Source organism: Drosophila kikkawai, unplaced genomic scaffold (assembly GCF_030179895.1).
Source record: "Drosophila kikkawai strain 14028-0561.14 unplaced genomic scaffold, DkikHiC1v2 scaffold_177, whole genome shotgun sequence".
Taxonomy (NCBI): domain Eukaryota; kingdom Metazoa; phylum Arthropoda; class Insecta; order Diptera; family Drosophilidae; genus Drosophila; species Drosophila kikkawai.
In genome coordinates, this window is record NW_027222512.1 from 112,313 (window position 1) to 117,527 (window position 5,215).

The window sequence follows — 5,215 nt, forward strand, 5'->3', positions numbered from 1 at the left end:
TACTTGCGGCGCTGTCACCAATCATGGCAGTAATGGGTAGGTATGAGCACATGTCTTGGTGATCGCCGCAGATGGTGCCGAAAGTGCACCAGTGATCCAATTGGTGTGATGAAAAACCAATGCAGCTGCAATGGTGGTGAGGGTTGCCAGGTAAGTATGCATGTGGTTCGGGTTGATATAGTAGTGCATGCAAGTACACAAACTTCCTCCATCTTAGGTTGGGAGACATGATTGCTGTTTCACGGACTCTCAGTAGTTGGTGGAGATAAGTGTTGCTTCCTCTGATTAACTCGTCCAGCACCGGCAGTCAGATGGGTGAACATCATTGTTGATCAGCCGGTGGATATTTCTTGCAAGCCTTTAATTGCGGCCCATAGGCTTCGCAGGCGTCAGACGTCAACAGGACTCTTCGGGCAAGCGTAAGAATACGGGACGCAATTTTAAGATGGTTACCTCTGATTAATTGGGGTGGCATGCCCTGTAGAGCCAACAGGTGTAGATGTTCGTATGGCTCACTCATCAATGTGCAGTAGCACTAGTTGGTGGTCATCATGGGGTGGTTCACAGGAGTAATAGCTGCATTCCAGAACTTGTAGGAAGCCAAGTCGCACTCTGTGTGGCCTCCATACTTGCGGCGCTGTCACCAATCATGGCAGTAATGGGTAGGTATGAGCACATGTCTTGGTGATCGCCGCAGATGGTGCCGAAAGTGCACCAGTGATCCAATTGGTGTGATGAAAAACCAATGCAGTTGCAATGGTGGTGAGGGTTGCCAGGTAAGTATGCATGTGGTTCGGGTTGATATAGTAGTGCATGCAAGTACACAAACTTCCTCCATCTTAGGTTGGGAGACATGATTGCTGTTTCACGGACTCTCAGTAGTTGGTGGAGATAAGTGTTGCTTCCTCTGATTAACTCGTCCAGCACTGGCAGTCAGATGGGTGAACATCATTGTTGATCAGCCGGTGGATATTTCTTGCAAGTCTTGTATTGCGGCCCATAAGCTTCGCAGGCGTCAGACGTCAACAGGACTCTTCAGGCAAGCGTAAGGATACAGGGCGCAATTTTAAAATGGTTACCTCTGATTAATTGGGATGGCACGCCCTGTAGAGCTAACGGGGACATATGCACCGTATAACTCTCTCCTCAATGTGCAATGTATCACTTGTTGGTGGTCATCATGGGGTGGTTCACAGGAATAATAGCTGCATTCCAGAAGTTGTAGGAAGCCAAGTCGCACTCTGTGCGGCCTCCATGCTTGCAGCGCTGTCACCAATCATGGCAGTAATGGGTAGGTATGAGCACATGTCTTGGTGATCGCCGCAGATGGTGCCACAAGTGCACCTGTGATCCAATTGGTGTGATGAAAACCAATGCAGTTGCAATGGTGGTAAGGGTTGCCAGGTAAGTATGCATGTGGTTTGGGTTGATATGGTAGTGCATGCAAGTACACAAACTTCCTTCATCTTAGGTTGGGAGACGCAATTGCTGTTTCGCTGGGTTTCCAGGAGATTGGTGGGGATAAGTGTAACTTCTTCTGATTGGTTTCCCAGTATCGGCAGTTGGTTGGATGTGAACCACCGCTGGTCAACTGGCGAATGTGGCACAATTTGCTGTAAGGGCCCGCAAGCTTCGCAAGCTTTAGACGTCAACAGGACTCTTTAGTCAGGCGTAAGGATGCAGGTCCCAATAAGATGATTCCCTCAGATTAACTGGAGTAGAAAACAGATTTTAGTATGTTTCAGGTTTGTAGTTTTAGATTAGTAAGTTGCTAAAAATGTTTTCTAATTCCTGATGGAGAGGTGTTGTAGAGTGCTGTAGGATGCCAGGTCGCTACTCTGTGTGGCTTCCATGTACGCAGCGCTGTCACCAGTCATGGCAGTAATGGTAAGGTATGAGCCATGTCTTGGTGTACGCCGCATATGGAATCGCAGGTGCACCTGAGCATTGCCGTAGTCAGCTGGTGAGTATTTTGCAGTCTCTGAGTGTAAAGCCCCAAGCTTCACTTGCGACAGATGTCAACCAGACTCTTCAGTCAGGCGCAAGTGTGCAGGTAACAGTAGTATGTTTTCCTCGGTTTAATTAACTGGGTTTCAGAAGTGTATTCCCTTAGCTTTGCAAGGTTCAAGCCGCCATAGGCAGGATGTAGCGCTGTGCATTGCAAGGGGAAGACTCTGTTACCTCTCGTTGGTAATGTTGGGTGGTCTCTTTTAGGGCATCTAAGATGATTACAGCCGTTGCATTTGAGTATTTAAGTTTGCAAGCTTAATATGCATAGCAAGGTCTTCAATGTTATGCGCAAATAGTGCAAGTGGTGAGTGCCCGCTGTATTCTTCAGCATGGCTAAAGAGTGCAGGTTATCGTTTATACATTACATTAGGGGTTTTGCTGGATTGGCACGCCATTGTATAGTTGTTGGAAACGTGTTGATGTGGATCCTACCTTAAGAGTGCAGTGCAGTCTGTGGATGGTCATCATTAATTTGTTAATAGTAGTAATAATGGTTGTATACCAATGCTGTACAAGGCAGGTAATCAGCATGCAGTTCCCAGTGTTTTGTATCATTTCTTGCTGTGTTTGTGGCAATGTTATGTATGACTTTACCAGCATAGGCTACTTGTTTTTTCTTTTATTATGTTTCTTGTTTGTTTGTATTAGTTTCTATTGTTTTGTAATTTATAATAAAAGAGACAATGTTGATATTGTTTATTTAGATTTGTTATATTTTGGTTATCTTTTTATTTGTTTTTATTAGTTAGTTTTATGTAGTGTAGGGAGTAATATATTGTAACTTAGAATGATTATAATATTTCTTATATCATGATATAATGAGTATGAATGATTAAAGTTAAAGAAGTAATACATTGTTGATACATTATTCATTTCATTGTAGGTCATTGTATTAGTGGGTTTCAAGCCTGCTGATTTCCACTTGGATGGGTAATGATTGGGAACTATTCTGCATTTAGAAGAGATTCCATAATTTCTCTCTCCGTCCGGCGCTCACGTCTTAGCGAGTTATCAGCGAGCTCTTCCATTTTTTCAGTCATGTTGAGGTACAGGGCGTCCCTGATTTTAATTTTTCTAGTAAGGGATTCCTCAAGCTGGTTCATATCAGTTTTTGTGGTAAAGTTGCTTGCCATCTTATAGAAGTCTTGAATGAAGTTTTGCAATTTAAGAGCCAGGCACGGGCAGTTACAAATGGAGTCAGTGCATCCTCTAGCTTGAGTCATCAATGAGCCTGATTGTAGTAATGGGGATGCTGTTTGCACAGACACTTCAGATGTGGCTTTTGGGATTTTTGCTGGAGGGGCTTTGGTAGATGTTGTTTTCTCCAATTTTGGGCAGGGATGGTTCTTCTTGCCCTTGCTGGAACCGGAGTGCCGGCTACTTGATTGCCGCTTGTTTTTATTGGTGTTTGGTTGCCGAGAGGTAGAGGCCGCGACAAATCTCCTTGCCGAGGTTGCGGGCTGAGTGGTCATATCATTGGCAGCTGGTTTTATAGGATTGTTTTCCTCTGAATAAGAGCTGGATGTTTCATCATCCTGGAGTATGGCTTGGAGTGCAAGACGGTTCTCATCGTTATAATCTGGGCGCTTAGAAGACGCACCCGAAGCGAGTCGTGTAACTCGCTGTTTGGTTTGTTTTGCATGTCTACGTTTTTTCTTGGGGTTGCCAGATTCGTTTGTTAAAGTATCTGGCAGCTCTTGCAGTTCGTCGGAGTCTGAGTTTGAGTTTTCACCGTCTGTCACTGCCTGGATGTTATTCGTCGTTTGATGACTTTGCGGGATTTCGCCGTAATTATTATTGTTGTTTATTTCATTGAAATGTTTTCTTGCGGCAGGTGTGGCGGCTCTAACGTCAGGAATCGTGATAGTTTGTGGTCCGCTGTTGATGACCACTTGGTCCGCATGGGTGCGGGTGCGTTTTTTAACTGCTGGTTCATTTGTAGTAATTGCAGTTTCCTTAGCCATTGCATTTGGTAGTAGTGGGTTAGCAGAGTGAGCAGGCGCCTCATTGGTGTTGATTTGTTTTCCACCGCCATCTACGTTCTCCATATTTTCAACGTCAATCTCATAATTAGCTTCTTCCGCATTTCGGGAGCTAATGACTACGTAGTTTTCCATTGAGGATGCCATTGGCTGAGTAATTGTAGCACATGTGGGATTGCGGATTGGAGTTTGGACGCCTGCTGGGGTCCATGGCGTGGATGGCCTAGGAGTTTCCTGGGCGAGCTGCGCTTGCATAATGATCACTTTTGGGTTCCAGTTTATGTTACGTAGGGACCTCGGGATAACAGCCTTTCCCTAGTGATAAAGTTTTATTAGTTTATATTTGATTAAGTGTTGTATTTTTCTTCTGCATAATACATTCTGCGGTTCTCAGTCCATGTGCGTTGAGGAAGAGCCTTACTTTTATTTGCGTCAATTTGCAGAGTTGCTTTGTGTTCACTGGCGCAGCTTGTGTGTCAGCATCCATTAAGTTTTTGATTAACTGCTTCTTTATTTAGTCTGTACACAATAAGATGCTTATTTTTGCCAATTTGTTTCGCGAATTTTGTGTTGCAAATTTATATTTCGCCGTATGCGTAGGGCTGTATGCAAGAAGTGATCGATAGCACACATTCTTCCTCTTCTTCAGCATTATCAGTGCTGAGGACTTAGCTATAAAGGGCTGCGCAGCACTCTGAATGCAGTATTTTTGCAGTGGTATTGGTGTATGCGAATGGTGTAGGGAAGTAGGTAGCAATGACTTTGTATGTATGAGTGGTTAGCTGTCTCGTGTTAGGCACGGGCGCTTTGTTAGCTGTAGTAAGTGGGAGGGAGTGAGGTGTCAGTGGTCTTTTTGTCTCTTTCTTTTTCGTGTGTTTGCAAGATATTTTTTGACACGCGCCATCGATTAATACTGTCATAGGGGTGGGAGACATTTTCTAAATGGCGTTTTTAATCGTATGCTCTTTTTCGATTTTTATTGGCGGTTTATTTGTTTTTATTTTTGAATAATTGGGTGATTTAATATTTATTTTAGTATTTTAGTATTTAGCATGTAATATTTTAATATTTTAAAATATTTTATTATTTATTTTGGTATATTAATATCTATGTGTTTTAATGCCTTTATGTATTAGCGTTTTTATTTTTATAGCGGGTGTTATTTTGGGTGGTTTAATTATTGTTGTCAGTTTTATTATAATAGTGTGCAGTTATGTGTGACT

At 43.2% G+C, this 5,215-nt stretch overlaps 1 long non-coding RNA gene across 1 annotated transcript; it reads right to left on the reverse strand.

Moving 5' to 3' along the window:
- Window positions 1–1,481: 1,481 nt before the first annotated feature.
- LOC138929371 (uncharacterized) lies at window positions 1,482–4,607 on the reverse strand. The gene is made up of 3 exons (XR_011445754.1): window positions 4,414–4,607; window positions 2,513–4,307; window positions 1,482–2,461 (listed from the first exon to the last, which is right to left on the reverse strand). It is a non-coding gene; the product is annotated as an uncharacterized lncRNA (long non-coding RNA).
- Window positions 4,608–5,215: the final 608 nt, after the last annotated feature.